Below are 23,049 nucleotides of genomic sequence, written 5' to 3'. Positions count from 1 at the left end.
TGTGTCCACCTGCACACAGTGTGTGTTTGACAGTCTGTGTTCAGAATCTAACTGAAATCTGCTAAGAAATGTTCAGAAGCTACTCTGATGTTAAGGAAAATTGGTCTGCAGGAAAATCCATTTTTTTATCCCACCATTGTAATGGATCAATCTTTGTTTCACAAGGAAGGGGCTGGGCGGTGGTGCTATTAATCATGTTAGTTGATTGGAAATGGCATTGGGTTCCACATCCAGAGTTTTCCCTGGTGCTTTGTAATCAAGCAGCTGGACGCAGCTCAGCTCCTGCAGGGGCACTAAAATAAATTGACAGACATTTGCAAATCTGTTGCAAACATCCCTTCCAAAGCTAAGCTTAGGTAGCTAAATGCAGTCAAGCCTTCTTAATCATTAACAACCTAACAGTCATGCTTAAAGTGTGATTTTCTCCGGGGAGAAAGATACTGCATTCTTCGTGTCCTGTCAGAAACACAAGTATTCACTTCCATCCATCCCAACCAGAAATGGATAATAACTTTTCCTGACTGGATTTAATGGGAAAGACAGACTGTTCCCAGGTGTTTGATAATTGAACAATTGCTTGTTTTTAACATTTTACTGATGTCAGTTTACGCATTTGCTAACATTTCTTGATTTAAATGTTATCCTCTGTGCTGTTATTTCTCCAGCGCTGTTTTTCTAGCGTTGTTTAATGATGAATCATGAACATTATATATGTGTAATGCTTTATATATACACACATATATATTTATATAAAAATCTGGGTGGTGGCAGGGAGAGACTTATTCTGTCTGTTCCATCTTTTGTTTTGATCTAGTTGCTATAGAAATACTAAGATCAATTTTGACAGAATAAAACTCTACAAATTACATTGTCGGATGACCTCATTACAGAGGGCTGGCACTTTGGATTGCAACATGACTGAAAGGAAAAGCGTGAAGGCTACAGGAATTTCTGCTCTATGGAAAAATGTTATTTTTGGAGTCTTCGGGAAGGCGTGCATATAAACCCCCAGTTCCCTGGTGAGTGACTGGTCCCTGAGACCAGCAGAACTTTCATCTTAATTTTTGGTTGTGGTAGGTGACATCATGTTTGGCCATCCATTTACTTTAAGCTGCAACTGGCATCTCCCTGACAAAGGCCTCCATGTTTTTCCTGTCAAACACTTAGGTAACTGATTTCTTACAGCAAGAGTGATGGAATGAGTCATTTTATTTCCTTTTTTGGTGTCATCTAATACCTGTGTGCCTTTGTATTGATACTACTGACATTGGTTTAGTGATATTTTCCCTCCCTGTTTGAATAGAAAGTACCGCACTGTGCCTTACGGTCTCAAAACTTGCTAACAGAGACAACTGCCCTTTAGTTCCTTAGCAGTGAAGGGCATGCTTTTAGAACAAGGAACCTGAGGTGTAGTCTGACTTAGTAGTAGGAGGTCTCTGTGCTCTGTGGAGACAACCCTGAAGTCTCAAGTTGCTGTAGGTTTCTTTTTCATGCTGGTGTCACTTAGACATGTCTACATGCAGATATGGGCCTTGCTTGGAAAAGGTTTGCGGTTTGAGTCAAGAAAGTGTCTTGTGTCTTGCTCCAACTACTTTAGCAGAACTTTATTGCTGTGTTAGTAAAAGACATGTTTAGTACCAGGTTTTATTTAAGAAACCATTTATACATTGTCATTATTTGTATACAGGGACACAATCTGTGTGATTTGGCAAACGGTTGAGTCACTCTGTTTTTCTTCTAGTCAAGAATATTACTCTTGCTATATCTAATCTCGAGTTGTAAATTGCAGCAGAGGTACAAATCCAAAACAAACATTTTGAAGAATTTGAATGGAGTAGAGCCCCAATTTCCATTTCAGTACTCTCTCTGTTGTCCAATTTGTTAAACTCAAGTGGTCCCATGTGTGAGTAGCATGACTGCCAGAAGTGCTCTCCAGCCATCTGCTTTTTTGGTAAGTCTTTGATTATTGCTTTGTCCATTTTTCTATCCAAAATTAGAACTGGCAACTCAATTGGTTGATTAATATTGTATTTTTAATAATTTAACATTTCCAGCTTATGGCTAGGGAATGGCATCAAGGTAATAAAAAGCACAAGAAATAAACTTTCCTACTGGCGTTCAACTGCAGTATGGTGGGACTTTTTTACCCCCTTGTTTCAGCCTTTGAAGAACAGCAAGAGAATTGAATAGGAGGAGTTTTACAGTTTGTGGGTAATGTCAAACTGGAAGGCAGAGACATAGCAGCCTGCATTAACTTGATGAGTTGTCTTGGAAATGTGAAGAACTACCAGGCACTGATGGATGCATTCACAGTAGAGCTGAACTTAGAAGCTAGCACAGCACTTGAATCTGAACCAAGCTGTACAGTAGAGGAACAAAAGTTAATGAACCTGAAAGCTGTTTCAAAAACCTGTGGGAGAGACTCTGATCTGTGTCCTGCAACTGGATGGTGCATGCGATCTGATTGTCTCACTGAAACTTAACTAGAGGTTCTGGGATTCGTCACCGAGAAGGGCTGAAGCCTGGTCCTGTGCTGGTATCCAGAGGCACATGAGGGAGTCAGAGTGGGAGTGGATGCTGTGAGGTGTGATGGTACACTGAAGGGCACCAGCCTCTGGCTGGCTGTTCCTTCTGCTTCAGGTTATCAGAAGGAACTACTAGATCTTTCAGAGGCTGTGGTTCATTTGGGCTGACTTACAGAGCTTAATACATTGGTGATGAAGGGAAAGTTGGCTTCAAAGGAGGCAGCCTAGAGGACTCCTGAATTTCAGCCAATCCCCTCACACAACCTCTCAATCCATACGTTCATCCTCATAATTTCGCTTACTGTGTTGACAGAGGGAAAGCATTTCCTTCAGATCATAAAGGGCTCTGGAAACTCAACTCCCTTTGCATATCAAGAATTACCCTCTGATTGTGTAGGAGACCTTGGTTTTCATCAGAAAGTTCATAGAACTGGTGGTTTCAGGGATGCTCTCAAGGGCGGACTGCTCTGGCCTGGTGTATCTGGCTGGTCTGCATCTCTTGACTTGCAGGCTGCTAATGGCCGGTAGTGCTCAGAGCTGTCAGGATGGAGAAAAGGCAGGCACCGATTCCAAATACACAAATGCTCAATACATTAAAAATATTTTTGTTTTAAATTATAATAAAGGAGGGAGGAGGGAGGAGGAAAAGGGAGTAATTTAACAAGTGGGGACGTGGTGGGAGCCAGCCAGGCTGGGGCTTGCTAATATCTGCACTAGGCTGTTGAAAAATGTTCTAAATCCATCAGAAGGTCCTGAGAGCTCAGCTCTGCCCAGTCTGAGTTAGTGGTGACAGGATTGGGCCCTCTATTACTTTTTATGTGCTGTTATAAATTACTTTCCCATATTTCCAAAGCCATTAATGAATCTTTTCAAGGCACATTGTGAAATCATTGTATGTGTTACTTCAACTACTTATCCATGTGTACAATAGGTGAATATGATACATGGGCTTTTTCCTTTTGTTTTGCTTTTGCAAAAACAAAGGGCAAACTGCAAATCTTTCCTTCTTTCCCCACTTTGATTTTTCCCAGGTAAAATGATGGCAGATGTCCTCAGCTCAGTTCCATAGAACGCATTGCTTACTGGAAGGATGAATTTAGCTCTCTGCCCTTTTACTGTAAACTTGGTTTTGTTTTTTGGATGTATTTCTAATTTGCTTTAAACCATTTATGAACAGGTTAGAAACACTGTTTCATGCTGTCTGACTCTATTTATAATCAGAGCTCTTGGTATGGGTTCTTTAGGAATCTGTCAAGTAGGAACAAGCTGTATGGTAAACAAGCATCTCCAAACTCTTCCTGCTGCAGAAATACACATTGTTTTGTTATTCCTTAGAGCATTCTGCCTTTACCTAGCGTTACAGTCAGGGATTTCACTGGTAATTGTTATTTCCAGGAAGAATGTTTGGTTTTAATCCTCTAGGGTACAAAAAGAAGTCATTTTTGCAACAACATTCATGTTCCATTAAAAAGATCATTGGAAAATTGTGGGAGCTGGGGTTTTGGTGACAGAGCCAGAAGGCTGCTGGCTGCTTTGCCTGCTCGCTTCAGTGACATCGCAAAGCCAAGACAGTTATTCACTGTCACTGGGCATGATGACCTCCAGAGGTCCCTTTACACCTAAATTACTTTGTGATCCCATGAAAAGGGAAGGTTCCCTGTGCTTTCCAATGGACTCAGCCACTGAAGTGATCCACTCTGCCTCTGCATTTGCCGGTAATGATAATGCTTCTTTCTGTAGCTGTAAGAATACAAGAGAGGATTTTTCTAAACCATTGTTGATGGGCTTGACCATCCTTCAGTGGCTAAAAATGAGAAATGACCCACAGTGTTGAGAAGATGACAACTTTATCAATACTGAAAACAGCCCCATGATGTCCTGTCTTTCCAGAGGTGGAATGGCTCTTGTAATGTAAGGTGATAGAATAACCCTGAGAGGTTTTTGCTGCATGGCTGCTAAGAAAGGGCAGGTAGAGAAATAATGAAAACCATGACTTTTCAGTGTGGAGGGGCAGACCTTGGGAGGATTTGTCTGTGCAAGCTACACACCTTCAGCTCAGGTTGTGAATTACTTTTCATTTTGGTGAGCACTTGCTCACATGAGCACTTAATTCCAGTGGGATCTGTCATGAGCCACTTACCAGTAAAACTTCATTGCTCACTGTGTAGAGTGAATGTTTTCTGCTTTGGTTTTGAGTATGGCAACTTGCAAAATAGACTTCTCTTGCAAGGGAAGAGTAGAGTTTACTTTCACAAATGTTCTACAGAAATTCTGGTTTCTAATACTTTCTGCATGTATGTAACAATTCCAAAATTAAATGTGAATCAGGAGGCCCATGACATCTTTTCTGATGTCTATTTTCTGGGTGCTAGCTTTCTCTATTGAGAGGAAAGGTGGATTTTGGGCAGGCAGTTGGCTGTTCCCTTTGTGTTCTGATGCCAGATCTCTACCTCAGGAAAGCTGCAGTTATTACTTGTATGTCAGTTGGTAGAAAACAATTTGGGCTTCAGGAGGATGAGAGCTGTAGAAAGAAAGAAGCAAGACATCATTGATAAACTTATTTCTGTGAACACTGGCAAACTTTGTCATTCACTTTACAAGAGAAATACATTGGGTTAAAGGTTTAAAATGTGCAGTTAATAGCTGACTGAGAGCAAGGGATGGTGATGGTGTTTAAGACCTTTATGTTTTTATTATCTCTGCTTTGGGCCCATAAGCAACAGATATCTTTTAAAAATGATTAACAAAACCCTAATATCTTCATTTATACATTAGTTCCTTGGACAGAAAGATGGAAAGTTCCTGGATACTGTTGTAACATAACCTTGTGACAATGCTGCAGTGTAGGCTGGTGTCGCCAAAGCAATCGTCTCCTTGAAAGCGTAGCAGTGAGCATGTTTTTTATGCTTTCTGCCTTCTAAATGTAAAATTCAGGCACCCACTTTTTTACTGTTATGTTCGCGATACCCTTTTCATGAACTGTCCTGGCTCTTCTGCTTCCACCTGTTAAAATAAATGGCATTTACTAAAAAACCTCAGTAACAATAACACCAAACCCGTATTGTTGTGGGGCATAAGTCCACTCCTTCAACTGCATGAGCCCGTCAATGAATTTCTGACACCAAGTTATGTTATTTAATGAGTGCTATTAGGTAGTTCTGTCACTTAATAGGATTGAGGGTTGGAAATGCCATGTAATATCACTTCACTGGGGAAAAAATCAACAAACAGCACTCACTGAAAACCTCACGTCCCCTTTGATGTCAGTAAGACCGGCTGTCACTTCAGAAAGGAACCCGCCGCGGCTCTTTCCACAGGACTGCAGCTGCCATTTCAGGACAAGCAACAGTTATTCTTGGCAATTCTACATCTTGGGCACCCCAAGAACAAATATTCTCCCACCATCTGATTGAGAGCGAATTAATATGGAAGAGTCATGGCAAAGGCCCTTTGCAGGCTTTTGTCCATGAGACATCATCTAGTTCAAGGGAACAGGGATATAGACTCTGTGCATTGGAAAACTGCTGATGGTCGTTGTTGTCATGTACTGTTGCTTATAGGCAGGTTTTCAAGGCCAGGCTGCATGTGATTCTGAGCAACCTCATCTAGAAGATGTCCCTGCTATTTGCAGGGTGATTGGACCGGGTCATCTTTGAAGGTCTCTGCCAATGCGAACTGTTCTGTGACTGCCTAAATCCCTAGGCAAGTTCAGGGCTATGTTGTGTGCCATACAATTAGTGAGAACCAGCTTATGTCCTGAAGAATTGTTGATGCTGTTAGAGACCTAGGGAGAAGTTAAGTCCTCTACGTAACGTCATGAAATAATACCAATGACAATGCTTGAAAGGTGAATTAGGCTGAAATATCCTTATTTCTCCCCTTATGACAACTGTTTCCCAGAGCCTGTGGTAGATCCTGGCAATGAAATGGGGCCAGAGTCTGGCTGGTCTTCATGCTGCGGATCAGCAGATAGGCAGCATATGCTGTGCCATGGGGGGACATGCTCTGCTCAGTAGATGCATTCAAAAGCCATTTTAAAGCTGTATGGGAGATATTTCTCAGATACAATGAAACTAGAAATACAGCGAAACAGTCAATGGAAGGTTCAGTTTGTGGTGTTGTGTCCAGAAGGTGTTCACAAAGCAAGTGATGAAGCTGCTATAAGGTCACTTCATCCTGAAATCAGTGTCTGCGGTCACCAAAAGGATATCCTATCGCACTCTCTTCTAGCCCCAGATGTTTGTTCTGCTGCCTCCCTCTCTCCCGCATTAGCCTTCAGGACAATGACCTGGATCAGAAAAGTGACCCAGCTAAAAATGAGCTGGGTTATTAAAAAAGAAAGAAAGAAAGAATCACCAGCTTGGGCTGAGGCCAGGATGGAGTGCCTCTGCAGCTTGGAGGAGTAACAGGCAGGACCAAACTGTTAAAATCTGCCCAGCAAGGTCTGTGAGGGAGCCATGCTAAGAAATGAATCACAGGAAGTTCGAAAGCTGACTTCTTCCCTATAACAGTCTGCTCCCTGCTCTGGTAACTCTGCCAGGAGGAATGTCTGAGGCCTGCATGTGCTGCCATCACTGGTGCAGTTTCTTTGTGAGCTCCCTGCTTCAGTGCATTAGCATTTTTTTCCATGGGCACAGACTAGGAGAGACAGGTTTCTTCACATTCTGTATCTGCATGAGAACAGCCTTCAGGAAGAACGCCGAGACACCACAGACTTCATATGTAACAGCTTCGGTGTGGGAACTGCGATCAAGTGCTCTTTAAGGTTCTGGCTGACTTCCCGGTTTTCTGGTGTTGCAGTTCTTGGGATGTCCTTGCGCAGAAGTGGAGGCAATTTATAGCTGGTGTGTTGGGAAACAGCATTCGTGTAAGTGGGGTTTCCTAGATAACTGGGAAATTTGGAGTCCTCTGGGTCTTTTGGGTGGAAAGAGTTTAGATACACGATTTTTCATCCTTTTGAAGCAACAAGGCAACGCTCCCACCACTTGTATCCTAAGTAGGAAGCACTTATATTTTGGAAGACTTTTGTGTCATATATTCTGTATGAAAGAAACAAAGAAATTAATCTGAACCTCCATCTCCTCCCAAACAGCCCTGACCGAGTGTATTAACAGACTGCTTTTGATTGTAAAAGATACAAGACTGATCTTTTTAGTTGTGCTCTAAGAGTGAGAGGTTCAGGCTACTAGAAATGCAGTGCTGCTTCCAGGTGCAGATGTGGGGTATTGATGGTAGTGAGAGACCTTGAGTGGAGAACTTTTCCTGAGTCCAGAGTTGTTAGTGTGAGACTCCTGGCTTCATTCCAGTCAGCCTGCGTGATATTTCCTCTGGAGTTTCAATCGGATTAGATATTCATCTTCTCTTCCTGTTCCAAACCGTTGTTTAGTGTTGATGTGTCCTCTTAAACCGTTGCCAAGTTCCAGCACAGTGGTGGTGAAGCCAGTTCTACGTTTACATGAGGATTTTTAAGCTATTGGAGTTTAACCCTTTGTCTCCATTGAAATCAGTGGCACGTATGCACCTAAATTTCCGCTTTCGAAACTGCACTGCACCCTTCACCTTTCTCCATCATTGGCTGACCTTTACACTGTTCCAGCTGTTCCAGCTCTTCTTTTGGCTCCCTTTTGAAGGGAGCATAACTTGAGCATGATGACTGGCACACTGGTGAATGAGTGCAGACTGCTGTGGAGAAACAGTATTTGAAGATAAGTGAGCAAAAGAATGTGCCTGTCTTGGGTTGGACCAGAGGTCTGTCTGGTCCAGTAGTTTGCATCTGGAAGGGGCTGAAGACAGGCACAGACTTGCTGCTTCTGCAGTGTGCATAAATTCTCTGTTCTCAGACACAATCTATGGCAAACATTCTGAATATTCAGCAAATTCTGGATATCGCTCAGATATTCTTGAGAAGGTCAATTCCACCAGCTAGGCTGGGGCTCTGCAAGCCAAACAGCCTTTATGCTGATACAGTCAGGAAGAGGTCAGCATGTGATACAGCCAGCCAAAGGCTTTTCTTGCAGGCAGTCTTTGTGACTGCCACAGGGTATTTCACTGAAACTTCATGCCCATCTGAACAGGTTAGGGAGAAATATAGGAAGGGCTGAGAGAGGCAAAAACCTAAATCCTGATTAACAAAAGTTAATAGAGAATGGTATGATAATATAATATATAATATGTATTTAGCATATACGCTTTTGATAGGTTGCCATATACATGATTGGGTATATAATAGCTCATTAAAAACCTGGAGTATTTGAGCAGGGGTTAGTTTTTCTCTGGGAAAGTCAGTAGCAAAAAAAAAGTTTTATAAATGGCTATTGTTTTCTAAAAGGACCAGATTTCTGGTGCTGTTTCATTGTTTTTCTTTTGAAATCCTCGGAGATACAATATATACATCCACCACACTTGGTTATCCACATAGATTTCATTTATTTGTGTTTGCCTGCTTAGTGCAAACTCATTACTTGCCACTAAAGTCCTCTGTTGACACAAAAAGACACTGGGGAAATATAAGGTTTTTTACAATAAAGTCTTGTATTCATATAAAATGTTTCTCACTGGTAAAGCTAAATAAAGAACCCAGGAACATGAGCATGCAAAAGTTCACAGCTTCTTCTCTGCTACATGTGCCATAGCACAGGGGCCATGTAGCCACATAATGAGGAAATTAATGCATTTTAAACATCCAGTGACAGGACCAATGGCTCAATGGCTTTGAAGAATTTCTAAAACTCGTTGTCTGAGAGTGTGAGGATGAAGATCTCTAATAGGCTGTGAAATGAATTAACCTGTAGGACAATATGGTTTGTTCCTTTTGGTTCAAGCCTTTGATTTGTTGAAAGGGCTCTGCTGATTTAAGGCAGGGATTTAGGAGTCAAAATGGAATTCAAACTTTAAACTTGGCAAAGGACCTGTATCTACAAAGGCATTTTGCAATTAAATCCCCCTGAAAATGCAAACAAATATGTAAACCCTTCCCCCAGACCCTCAGCCCTTCGCATGGATGATACGGCACCTTTTGCTGTAGTTGTTATCATGACATTTGAATTCCAAATAGGACTGCAGCTTTCTGTTACTGCTGTTGGGAAGCACCATTGTGGATGTATTCTGTAGGGAAAGAAAAAGAAATCTGTGCTAATGAACCTCTGGTGTCAGTGTGTAAAATGCTGGTTGAGGATAAAGCTGCTTTACTGTACTGCCTTTACTCCTGGCCACAGAAGGACTCTTCCTTATGTCTAGGCAGGATTTCCCATGTTGATCTGTTGCCTCCTGTCCTTCCACTTAGCACCTCTGAGAACCATCTGGTTCTTAACCTTCTCAACCTTTCAGACAGGCAGAGTGCAGTGTGGTGTCACCTCATCCTTCTCCTCCTCAAGATGAACAAGTCCTCAGGCTGAGAAGGAACTTCTCCTTTTCAGCCCCAACCATCTTAGTGTCCCTCTGCTAGACTCTTTCCAGTTTGTTGGTGTGCAAATATATCCAGATCATATGTTGGAGGGCCCAAATGTGACCACAGTGTTGAAGTTTCAGCCTCATGAATGCTGAGTATGGGGAATAACGGCAATACCTTCTGCATGTTATCACCCTCTCAATGTCTATGTGCTTTTGAGCTGCAGATTGAATTGCTCCTTTAATGTCACATGCATGGGGTAAGTCAGGGGACTTCTGTGTACAGAGAGCTCAGGGTCATGATGGCTTGTGGGGAGTCCCTTAACCTTGGTGGGAGTTAAGTAACCACACCATGATGCGAGCAGCCCTGTTGCAGGCAGAGCTGGGCTGCTTTGAGTGTTCACACTTGCAGGTTGTGAATGAGGCCTGAATATAATGCCATTCACAAGGAAGTCCTGTCTCAGGGGATTTGTCTAACTGTTGGACTGTTGTCACTTGTATATGAGCTGTTACTATCCTCAAGATATAGCATTAATTCAGCTGCTGCTGCTCAAAAGCCTTGAATCACTCAGGAGAATTAAAAAATAGAACAGATTGGTCTTTTCCTCCCTCTTCTCCCTTGAGCCTGTGGCTGATAGTTTAAATGACTCTTCTTATCCTTCAACATCCTTTTCCAGCTCTCCTCAAATCCAGGATAAACGCTGAACTTTCACCATCATTTGGGAAATGTCCTGTTAAGACAGAATTTAGATTCTGGCAGCAGACAAACATTGTTTCAGTTCAAATCCCTATTTTGAATGCGACCCAGGTATTCCAGTGGAAGTACTGGTGGGCTGAGGAGTATGCGGTGACCCATGTCCAAGTTCATAACCACTTCCCTCTGACTAGGGCAGTGAGCTGGGTTAGGAAGATCTGCATTTAGCATAGTGCACACACTGTTCTGGAGCTAAGCATGCCACTCAGTGCTGAATTTACAGAGAAGAAAGGCTCTGCATGCCAAACTTACATAAATTCCACTGGTTTCCTATAGACTAAACCTCATATTCACTAGGTGTGATTACCTCATGCTCACCTCTGCACCTGGGGAGTATATAAGGCCAACAAACAGAGAGGCCGAGCCAGATGAAAGTTTCCTGGTTCCTGAAATCACTTGCTTATTCAGTGAAACAGTGTGTGAGTGGTGCACAAGTTCAGGGTGGGGGCACGGTGGGGATTCTGGATGTCTGTAGTTACTGTGTCTGTCAGCCTCTCTAGCACTGACCAAGGTGAGGGCTGCCTGCTGAAATGGACCAAGCTGTTCTGCACCTTCCGAGTGAAGGGGCAAGAGCTGTTGCGTGTGTCCCAGCTCCTCCGGGATAAACACATGCAGCAGAAACCTCCTGTTTTGCTAACGTGACCCGTTATACACTGCTGAGGTGGTGCACAAGCTCCATTTCCTGCTCACATCTCCATCTGCACATGGCAACTCCCAGTAACAGGGGGAGACCAGACATGAGGTTTTCTTCCTCCACTGTCCTGAGTGCTTAAAATCAAACACATGACTAGTCTTCATATGGATCAGAAAGATGATCTGTAATAAGGACCACTATGTTTTCAGTTAGTTTCTGCTCCATTTTTCAAGGCGTTTTGAGCTGATGGATGCCAGAGACAGGAGGAAGTCAGGTCAGGCTACAGAGCTTGCTGTCTTTAGAGGAAGTGCTGCAGGGCTGTCTCTGAAAGCAGAAAAATACCCTCCCTGCGAAGTGCATCCATAGGGCCCTGAATCTGGGTGGCATGTGTCCCCAGAGCCTTGCAGCTTGCCCAGCCATTCTCTGCTGGTAACTGGAGAATGTGTGGTCTGTTCACACTCATGACACCCATTCTCTAACTCTCTCCATGTTTGCACGTTGGTTTCCCAAGGAAAAGTTGTTTTTCATGGCCTTATTTGTTTGTCTGTGGATCTGCTTCCCTCCCTTTTAAATGCTGAAACTGAGAATTTCACTCTCTCCCAGTTCAGTGATACAAAGAAGCTGCACTGATGTGGGAGATGCCATAAATGTTTTGGCTATGACGTGGTCTCACACCTTGCTAGGCACCCGAGAATCCACGTGTGTGTGAGGCATTGTAATGTCTTGACCACAGACTGTGTCATAAAGCAAAATCCATCCAAGTTTCCTTAATTCCAGTGTTCAGGAACTACTGGGTTCACTTTCACCCATCTGCCTTCGCGGTTACTGCTCCTAAACGCTCCTGCCCCACCCTCTTCTCTGCCTTTTCAATCCTTCCTGGAAATGTATCTAAGTCATTAATTAAATCACTTAATGGGAGCATCGAGATAGTTACAGGATATAAGGAGCGATCCTACTCCTGTGACCGTTGTCCTGGCTTCCCCGGTCCCCACCCACCTCTTTCATTTTTGCTCCTCTGGCCTGTTGTATCATGTCTCCATGGAACATTACCATTTCAAGGCAAAGACTGTGCCATTGTTTTCAGAGAACCACCCAGGATAGCTAGGGGAGCTCAAGTAATAATAACTATTATTAACAGTGTGGTAGAGGGTGGAATTTGGCTGCTGGATCCTTTCTGTGTGGAGGGCCTTTATGCTGAGATAAGTTGCTATGCTTCAGCATGTATTTGCCCTTGGAAAACACAGAGCACATGGACTTGTCCTCAGTTTTGTAATGCTCCTGATCCTGAAAATATTTTTGAGTCAAGGTAGCTTGAAAATCTCATTTGGAATGAATTCCTTGTATCTCTGTGGCAGGACCTGCATTAGGATCTGTACTAGGGAACTCAAGCCATGGTCTGGATGAGCAGCAGCATCCTGACCCAAGTACTGCAAAATGATGGTCGTTCAGAACAAGTATATTTTCTTGCTCATAAACTGCTTGAGGACTGAGAGTGAGAGAGACAGTGGGTTGACACACGGAGATGTGTGTGTGGATGTACTGCCACAATGCTTCTCAAGCATCGCCTACCCTGGCCAGCCAGAATCTTTTAACATAACTGACTGAATTAACCCTATTGAGCTGGTGATTGCACAATGAACTCAATATCCAGGCTTTCTTCTAGCAGAATGAAGCTGTTTACCTGAACTTGGTTAATAACTTGTGTTTAGTCACCTGCCAAACACTTGATTTGCTTTATATTGTGACCTGATAAAGAGATGACATCATTAATGCAGTAACAACAAATCCTTCCTATGTAAATCAGGGGACCTTTTACCTGGATCATTTTAATGAATGCTCCGTCTCACTTTATCTTTCAAACAGCCTCTCCATATTCAGTAATAACCATTCATTCATTTATTTCTGATTGTTTTGGACGTGATAAAGGAAAAAAAAAAGGGCAGAACCCTTCAGAGGCTTCAGGATCCAAACAAGTTATTGTGTTGCCTTTTAAAAGGTTCCTGCAGTTTCACTTCATGTGGTTTGGTTTTTTTCCCTGAGTTTTTCAGGTTTGGAATACAAAATATTCTTTTGTCATTGTTACCATTTCACAGTGCCCCCAATATTTTATGCTTTCTATAGCAAAGCAACATCTCTCACAGCTCAATTCATCTCTTCATTAAAATATGAGGTTTGCAGTAGCACCTGAAGCCAGATAAAATCTGGCTTGAGCTACAACATCCATTGGAGAGAGCTTCCTGTCAGCAGGGACTGGAACTGCGTCTTTCAGCCTCTTTTCCTGACTATGTCTCTAAGTCACTGTCTGGTTCTTGTAATTTAATTAACTTTTTAGCACTTGCCTGCAAAACAGGGATGATTATTTCATCCTCACAAAGGAGTGTTAAGGAGCGTAATTAAACCGTGCCTTTAAAGTACTTTCCTTAATGCACTACAAAAGATTAGTGTTAATGTATATCACATGCATTACATACAAGTAGCTTTACACCAAGAACATGAAGTGAATGTGTACTTTGGAAAAGGCCTTTGTGTGCATCTCCACTCATGGCAGTATTTTATGTCAGCTCACTTCTTTGAGTCAGAAACTTAAATGTAGTCATTAATATCATGTGCCTGAAAGCCAAATCTCCACAAGTAACAGCAATGTGCGGGTGCTAATGAAGTGTGTTGTACATCCTGTGTCTAGCAGCTGATGCTATGGACACTCTGAGCTGCTTCGAGCTGATATTTTAGGGAAGGGCAGTGATTGTTTAAAAAAGAAAGATGATGTAGTCGTGCAGGAATGCAGTCATCTCAAAAGTACCTATGATAGATGGGGAAAAAATGCTTCATTCTTCCATAACTGGGTCTCTCTGATGGTTCCCTATGATCAACATAACACATGTCAAAAACTGAGTTTACGTGGACCAGGACTTGGCAGGTTTTACTGCCAAAGCATCAGCCATCTAGTGATGTGAAGAGCTGGCAAGGTGCTCAGGCGAGCAAGGCAGCCCACACTTAGGTGATAATTTATGGCTACCTGTAATCTCCTCTAAATAGAAACCATTCATATTCTCACTAGGGAAGCTAGAAATGACCAGACAACGTGAGTTCAGCCAAACCGAGGCTTCATATAACTTCACAGAAGACAAACGCTCTCTGGTACTGACATTAACATTGGTATGGGCTCTTAGAAAGTGTTCACTTTTAGGCTTTATTTATTTTAGTATTGTTCACTTGTGCAGTTTCAGAAACCGGCGGTTTATAAGAGCTGAAATCGAGGTTTAACTCTTGGACTTTGATCCTGTTTATTTAAAGCGTAAAAAAAGACCGAGGAGCAGCCCAAGTCAGCGCAATGCCATGCAGCGTTGTTTGTGCACTCCCAACCAGTGACTTGCTGATAATTCCAAACGTGTGTGATACTGAAGTTCTTAGTCACTGATGCTATCTATGGTGGTGCTGCAGAATTCCTGCAGACACTCTCCTTGCCCCACCCTGTGGTTTGGCATCACTCTGCCCTTCCCTGCTATTCCTCTTCCTCCGCTCTGGGAGGTAAAGTGGGTGTTGGCAAGGGAGGCATAGGCCACATCAACTGGGCTGGGGATGCTTTTCCCTCTCCCCAGCACAGCTGATTAGAGCTGGCGTGTGCAGGAGGCAGGGAATCTTGGGAAGATCTTGTGCTTTGGGAAAAGAAATGGTAATCTTAAGCAAGAGCAGGGGTTGATCCAAGTATTTCTGATATTATGACTACGCCACCTTCCACGTAGGATGTCTTCCAGGAACAGGTCTGAGGCCTTCTGTGTGATCAGATAAGATCACTGGGAACAGGCTGTTAGAGAGGAGTAGCAGAGCTCTCCGTTCACAGGTCCTCAGTCTCCTTCTTCAAAGATTTAGTATTCCCATAGCTGGTGGTGTAAAGAATTCAAATGGTGTTGCCTGCCTGTAGTCGCACACTGAATTAAGCGATCCAGGTTGATAATCTCAGGTTAGATCCACCTTTGCCTCAAATCTTATTTATTCATGTACTGAGATCAAGGATTCCACATGAAATTCTCCTAATCCTGTGAGTGCTGATGTCTGATTTTGGGCTGAGCCCCTCTCTGCTCTGCCTGTCGGTGTGTATGTGCTGTTTAGCTGTGCACAAATGCGTAGTTAGACATAATTATTTATGAATGCCCTTCATTACCCTCCTGAAAAGAGGGCAATACTGCAGGGGGACAGGGACTTTTTGTTCTATATATACAGTACTACAATACAGCCTTCAGTTATCACTGAAACTTAGATCATTAATTCCATGAAGTTTAACCAGTAGGGAAAACTGTACTTGTTGGAGAACTCTTCCTGTTTTATTAACTCCTCTTCTGTGGACCAGCAGGTTCAAGTCTTCTCTTTTCCTTTTTAAGCCTTCTTTTTTTGTAACTGCTAAGCAATTCCACCTGGAGATGTGAAAACTTCACAGGCTATAAAGCTTACATCCTGCAAATCTCCCTATCCAATATTAAAAACATCTAAAGGAGGGGAGGCACCGCTGAAATATATTATGAGTTATGTTTAGGAATGAACACAGGGATTGGATTCGTTCAACAAAATAGTCTTTGTGGTTTTAGGAATGAATCTCGCTGCAATGGAAGTATGGAAAATACCTTTTAGTAGATAGTGGGATGAAAAAGCTTCTTCAAAACTCTCATTAGAGTTAAAACCACGTGAAAAAGATCTTAAAAGCAGAAGGGACCGTGGCAGCTGCCACTGCCTTTTGTTAGTTGTGGAAGTCCTTCTCTCCCACTGATGACCTTTGAAAAGATGCTTTTCCTTGCAAAGGGGAAACATCTGTTTCTCATGTAAGTTAATACTTAACCTAAGATACACAGTAGAAATACCTTATCAAAAATAGGATAGAGGCAAAGACTGGAAAGATTGGTTTATGCATCCGTTGTGGAAGCAAGCTGATCTTTCAAATCAAGTAGAATATTGATCTCAGGTTGAAAAACATAATAAGCATGGGATCATTTGTGTGTGTTTATATATATGCCTATAGATCTGATTATTAACTTTCTAATAGGTATGGGTTTGGAAATGCTACCCTCTGCATTATTAGTGTCATCTTCATATTTATTTAAGATGATTGAGAGTATAGCCACGTTAGACTGAATTTACTGCTTGCTTCTTGTTAACTTGTGGAAAAATGTTCTCGTTACACTTCCAAACTGTTTGCTACTGCATCTGCCATCATCCCACCCGGACAGTGTGGGGCCTCTGTGGTTCTTGTTTAAGATAGAGATGGAATGCAAATAACTATCTGAAGCAAAGCTACAGAATATCCTAGTCACTATAGCAGACATATATCTGCTTGATGAGCAATGAAAACTGAAGTCTGTTATATGAGCATTATCAGAGGAGTGAAAAAGAGCATGTGAGCGCACTGATATATTACTGAAATGTCACCATGTTTTTGCTCAAATGTACGCAGCAGCCTGCAAAGTGTTGTGGTTCTTTATGCCTTAAAGGGAAACCTTATAACTTGTTTTCCTTCATGTTGCCATAACACTTTGTATCTTAGCAATAAATATTGGATAAATTTAGTGTTATCACAAGAAATTTGTACTCCAGAGATTTACTGTTCCATTCCCCCAGTACCTTTAAACCCCACATCAGTAGTAGGACAGTGATTCCTGGCCCGTGTTAGGACCAATTTACCTCATTTCCTCTGCTTCGGCAAAGTGAGATTGAAGAGGTTAGAAAAACAACAAACATAAAAACAGGAGGAAAGCTATTGCCAGCCTCTGTGTGTAATACTCCCTGAGTCACCCTGCAGAACAAGCCCAGAGGGTTCTGCTCTGGGAAATCCTTCTCCTTCTGTAGTGCTAAGCAGGCCCTTGTTTAAATCTGTTCCTGTCACTGTTGTCACGTCTCATCTGGGTGCCTTTAACATGAAATAAAATACTGCTGTGTTAAGGACCCCCAAAAAAGCAGAAAATGCACTCATCTGTGTCCTTCAGTTGTGCCAAAGAATTTTTCATTCCCACCTCAGCTCTAGTTTGAAATGTGTTAAATAAAAATCTCCAGGAGAGTATCCAGAATAGATAGGCATGTTTAGGTCAGCAAACTACTTGGCATCGTCATGGACCTCATCTCTAATTACTAAAGAAATAGTGAGTTAGGGATTTAAAATACACAGCGACTGTGACCTAAATCATTTCCATTCTGGATATTGGCCTGAAATAAAGAGGGCTTTTCATTAGCATGGCACAGATTTAGTGTCGTGGGACATGGAGTTTGTGCTTTGGAGGAAGTGCGGTCAATGGGCCATTAAGTTTTGAAACAGGAGGCAGGCATCTTCTAATCGCAGTGCTGTTGACAATAAATATTGGGGAATAGCTTAATATAGATTCATGATAGCCATGCCAAAGTCGTTCGACTAAACTCAGATTTGTAATCCTATGAATGTGCATGCACTGCATTCACATAATGGAGGGATCGTTTGCAGGCCCCAGAGGAAGTCTTTCCTTTCAGCCCTGGAAGATGAGAAACCGACTGGGAAATCTAACCCAGTGTATAGATTGAATGGCGATTACTTGTATTGTAGGCATTTGCTTTTCCCCTGTTGGAAATAAAATGTTAAAATTAGAAAACACTTCCTGAATTTTGGCAGTTTCCCATTTAAGAAACAAGTAAACAAACAAACCTCCAAACTGAGATTTACACCTTCTGAGACCCCTCAGGGTATGCATGGATAGGGAAGCCTCAATAGCTGGGGGAAAGCACAAAGCCCAGGCGATATCACTGGAAGCAGGGCTGCATCCTATCAGGAAGGGATAGGATGGGAGGTGGCCCAGTTTAATGTAGTATGTGTCCAGGTGTGCCTACCCAACATGTGCTTGCCAGCTCTCCAGCTGCCACATCCCTAAAGCCTGCAAGGCTGGCAGAGGTATCACCCTGTTGGTTTGTGCTGCATGAGCAACTACTGCAGTGCAAGGTGCAGACACTCCCTACAGCAATGCTGCACTGTTACTGGTACTACTAGTTACTTTTTAGCAGCTATTCGGTGTATTATTTCTTCTTCTTTATTCTCCATATGGCCATACTTGCAGCAAGCTTTGAAGACTAACTGGAGAGGGAATGATTAATTTTCCAAGAGTTTTTGTGATTTTCATCAGTTTTTTACCTGAATGCTTCACTAAGATGGTTTTCCCCCCCAGTATCTCCAATCAATAGGGATGTTATTTTTACTGTCATTTAGAGGTGCAAGTTGGTAGCTTGGGATATTGTGTAGAATAAATGTATTGAAAAAAAAGGAAATACATGAATAAGGGTCCTTATTGCTTTGTTCACTGTGCATTTTACCACTTCTTCAACAAAAAAGCTTCTGTGGACAAGTTTGCTTCACTGAGCTCCTGGAGCCAGACCATCCTATGAAGAGATAGCATGTTATCTTGTAATTAGACTGTGTCGTAATGTACACACTCAGAGAGGTCAAACAGAGGTTTTGCAGGCAAAGGCAGCCTTATTTCAGTCATTTCCTTGGGTTTGACTTTGCAGCCTTCATAAATACTCTTTCCTCAACTTCTATGTGCAGCTGCATCAGACGGGTTCTTCCTTTCTCGTGCTCTGGTCTTAGTGAGGACAGAAGAGTTACCTGCACAGACACTGCAGTCCAGGCTGGCTGGTAATTCCTGTCTGTGGTCCCCATCTTTGGACTGGAAGGACCATACACATGAACTTTATATGCGTACATACGTACATATATATATATATTCACACACACATGGGTATATGTGGATATATAAGGGCATCAAAAAGAAGAAAGAAAGCTACAGCTTGATCAATTTATGATTATTTCTACAGGTTATTTAACTCTCAAAGAATGCAAACCTGCTACTCTGTTAAATTACATCCAGGTCTGGTTTTCTTCAGGCCTGGTTTTGCCTGGCAGCCGTCCCTCACGCAGGTAGGCCCCATGGGAGGAATGTTCTCACTACATGTACATCTGGGAGAAGCAGCCAGCCACGCTGCCCCAGTGTGGAGTCTTTGGGTTTCATTTTAAACCCTCTTAAGTGGATGAAATTTTCTGGCAAACTTAGCCAGATGAGGAAAGACAGTAGTGTCTACAGGCTGAGCTGATCTGTGATCCAGTGGGCTTGCAGAAACTGAGTGTGTAACTCAGGAGCTTGGGGTACAGCTTGGACTGTGCATCCCTCCAGCTGCTCTTCATTCGGGAGCGTGGATGCCGCCAGTTCATCCAGCAATTCAAGAAGCTCCTGACTTGCTATGAGTAGTAACAAATGAAAGCAGTAAATAGCTGTTATCTGGACCTGATTCACACAGCATGCTCAGAAATGCGATGGCTTGGGGGAGGTTGGCACATCTGATTTGAGGTATTTACTGCTTTAATCCACACCTCGTACATGTGTGGCTGCTCTAGGCCTGGCATGGTGCAGTTGCTCTCTGCTTCCAGCACAGCACAGGGGTTTGAGGCCAATGTTTACCAGATGCTGGGTGAGCAAAAGTTACAGGAAAAGTAAGTTCTACAGCGCTGGAGGAATCACTTTATGGGGCTGGAGAAATACCGTGGCTACCTCAGCATGCTACTAGCAGGAGCTTTTATTTCTAGTGAGTAAGTAAACCTTAAGACAGAGAGCCAGCATTGCTCTCCATTTCTGGGATGAGTTTACTGAGTGGAATTAGGAGACTACAACAATCCATCTGCCTCCAAACTGCCAAAGCATGTGCTCAGATAAAGTGACTGACAAGCACCCAGGGGAATGTTCCACCTCTTTGGTGCCTGTCCTTGCTGTCACAGTTACAACCAACCTGGCCTCTGCAGCAGTAGTAGTTTCTAGTACCTTTGCTATACTCTCTAGCTCCCTTCTTCATGCTGCAGAGTATCGAAAGGTTAGTTTTTATATATGTGAGCTTCTCAGATTGTGCCACACCATTGAAATATGTTTGAAAATGGAGCTGCAAGGCATTGGCTGTGCAGCTGTTCTAACAAAGTCTCCTGGACTTTGCCCATGTCAAGACATTTTTACTCAGGCAAACACTTGATGCTAATGGGAATTAAAAAAACTGAAGTCAGGAGAGTTTGTCTAAGTCAGCGCTGAGTTACAGGGAAGAGCCAAAATTTGAAGCAAAAATTTTGCTTGGCTACAGCAGCATGTAATGGCATCATGTGGGGGTGTGGCACCTGGATTCCTCTCCTAAGAGAAAAATACATAACATTGATTCTCCCAGCCAGGCCTGCAGAAGTACTTTGATAGTAGAAGGCACCACACGGCACATGGAGCATGGGAGAGCTGCTCCTCAGCTCCAGCTTTGAGTTTTGGAAGTGCATTCACCTTAAGAATGTTTCCATGCTCAGGAGTCGGTCACAGGATTTTGGTTTGGTACCAGCTGAAAGATGAGGTAAATGTTTTTGAGGCAGCTCTGGAACTAGGAAACGAGACAAGAACTAAACTTGCACTTCAGAATTGAAGGTTAATGGCTGTTTAAAGCTAAAATGTACTCGCTTACAGTCTTGTGATTGTGAGCAAAGACTGTTGGTGCTGAAGGCTGTGTCTAGGGCAGGGTGGGAGCTCCTCTGGCTCTGTGTGCTGCATGAAATCACTTGGAGGGATTTTGCAGATGAGGCTTTGCACAAGCAGCCTTGATGGGGCAGCTGTAAATCTGCACCCTTCTCACATGCTGGCAGGCAAACTGATGCTACCCTTTGTGGGACACTCCAGGTTGGGTGATGCAGATCTGTTACCCGCATGGACCGTGGGCTGGAGGTGGTCAAGGAGAGACGTCCACTCCGTGGTAGCCAGGCAGCTGTAGTCTCTTTGCCCTTCCAGAAACTCATGGGCCACTTGCATCTGCCTGACCAGAGGCTGAGCCCTATCTGGTACCCTTGTCCAAAACTTGGAGACAAGAGTGATGTGGGGGCCATGATGAGGAGCCTGGGGAAAGGCTGGAGCCGCTTCTCCACCTCCTCCCTTCCAGGGTCTCCATGCCTGGCACATCATCTGGGAAAAGATAAACTTGAGGAACATCCTTGGCAGAACTGGCCAGGGAGTAAACTTCAGGGGCCTGGCTGAGAGCTGCCTGGGGACTGCCTGCTGATCCTTCAGCTTTTGGAACAACAAACTCACCTTCAGACTTTGAACACTGAGAGTGTGTTTCAACCCAGGCTGTTTCAGTGCTTCTATGGAAAATAATGTTATACTCACGGTATTGATATGTTTGGAGCCCTGTGCAAAGAGTTAAGTTATTGTATATTTTCATTTTTTAATTGAGTCCATATCTGCTGGCAGCAGAAGAGACATCGATCTGGTTTTTTCCTTTGCTTTATTTAGGAAAATACAGCACATAGTGTTTACTCTGCCTCCATACAGCATTACTTTGTAGGGTGAAAGCGAGGGCGAGACCACAGTGAAGAATTCCCTCATTGTCAGTTTTAAAGGCTTCATAATAAATGGTAGGCTTTTTTGGATGGGAATCAGAAATGTTTTCATGACAGTGTTTTGCTTAACTTTTTGTATTCAGATGGGATTTTATAAACTCTTCTATATTTGCTGGTTTAATCATTTAAGCATCTCCTTGTGGGCACCAACTACTTGATCAAATTATTGGAGTAAGACATCGAGTAAGAAAGGGTTTGAAAGATCACATTGGTGAGTCTAAACTGAAATTTTCAGTGGCAATAGGCGTCATTCCCCCCAGTGACAGCTTCCTTCTGCCTTTCAGTGGGAGAGGATGAGGAACTGGACCCGTAATTCTGCACAGTGAGAGGCAGAACTGCCTCTACACTGGAGTTCTGACTGAGCAAGAGCTACAGAAGGAAAGGAAAAGGAATGGATGCCCAGAATGGATGTATCCCGTATATACCAGCTGGACTATCTGCTGAAGCTGATTTGCATTGGGCACATTCGTAAATGGCACTTAGCTCCTTGTGACTTTCCCTTTTGAATTTCATTTCTGTAATTGTGAAGCTCCAGGATCCTTAGCAAGAGCTGGCTGGGTTCTGCAAAGCAGTAGTGTTTTGTGTTGCATATGGCCTGATGGCACATCAGTATTACACTGATAAGTTTTCTTCCACATTCACTTAGGCTTGGGCCAGTATCAATCAGTTTACTGGTCAATTCCCAGCTTCAGCTTTGCCAGCAGTTACGCAGTCCTTGCAAGGGTTACTCTTGTTTTCCTCTGAAAACTGTCCAGGCCCTTTGTTTGTTTTTCCTCTGGCTTTTTTTCTGCTAGTGCTTTGTTCTTGGAGGTCTCCATGCCTGTTGCAGCTTCGCTGTGAGCATTGCATTCAAACAACTTGCTCATAAACTGACTTTGGCGCAGGTCTGCCTCACTCCACACGGAGCCACTGCTCAGTACTTGCCCGCTGAAGAATGTCCTGAGGAGTGAAAAGCTTTGAGTAGAGGAACCGCTTTGGAAGGGGTTTGTATTTTCCTCCACTGTAACAGCACAAAGCGGGAGCGTGTGATCCCTGTGATTGATGAGCCGCTGAGGTATTGATGCCTTTTTCCATAAAGTCAGAACGGAGTTCGTGCGTCTCCTGGAATGGCCACTTGTTATAATGCATTATTTCTTTTACTTCTTTTTAAATGGCAAAACTTCCTTGGAAAAAGAAACCTTGTTACCCTTAATGCTGTGCAAACCACCCACAGAGCCTCTTGGTACTATCAGAGGGTTGCTGGGGTCCACTTGTTTATTTTCACCAGGATCACTAAACAGTCGCAGTACTATTTGGCTTGCACTGCTGAAAGACGTCCTGGAGATCTGTTTTATCATCT

The 23,049-nt window shown here is 43.1% G+C and overlaps 1 long non-coding RNA gene across 4 annotated transcripts in view; it reads left to right on the top strand.

Moving 5' to 3' along the window:
• LOC136019031 (uncharacterized) overlaps positions 1–23,049 on the top strand; it is a 172,094-nt gene that overhangs the window by 44,043 nt on the left and 105,002 nt on the right. For all 4 annotated transcript variants that reach the window (XR_010614716.1, XR_010614714.1, XR_010614712.1 and 1 more), the window contains exon 5: positions 891–1,019. This is a non-coding gene — a long non-coding RNA (uncharacterized LOC136019031). The remainder of the gene's footprint in view (positions 1–890; positions 1,020–23,049) is intronic.

Source organism: Lathamus discolor, chromosome 8 (assembly GCF_037157495.1).
Source record: "Lathamus discolor isolate bLatDis1 chromosome 8, bLatDis1.hap1, whole genome shotgun sequence".
Classification (NCBI taxonomy): Eukaryota; Metazoa; Chordata; class Aves; order Psittaciformes; family Psittacidae; genus Lathamus; species Lathamus discolor.
The sequence above is the reverse complement of the archived record's forward strand: the minus strand, read 5'-3'. Positions and strand labels throughout refer to the sequence as shown.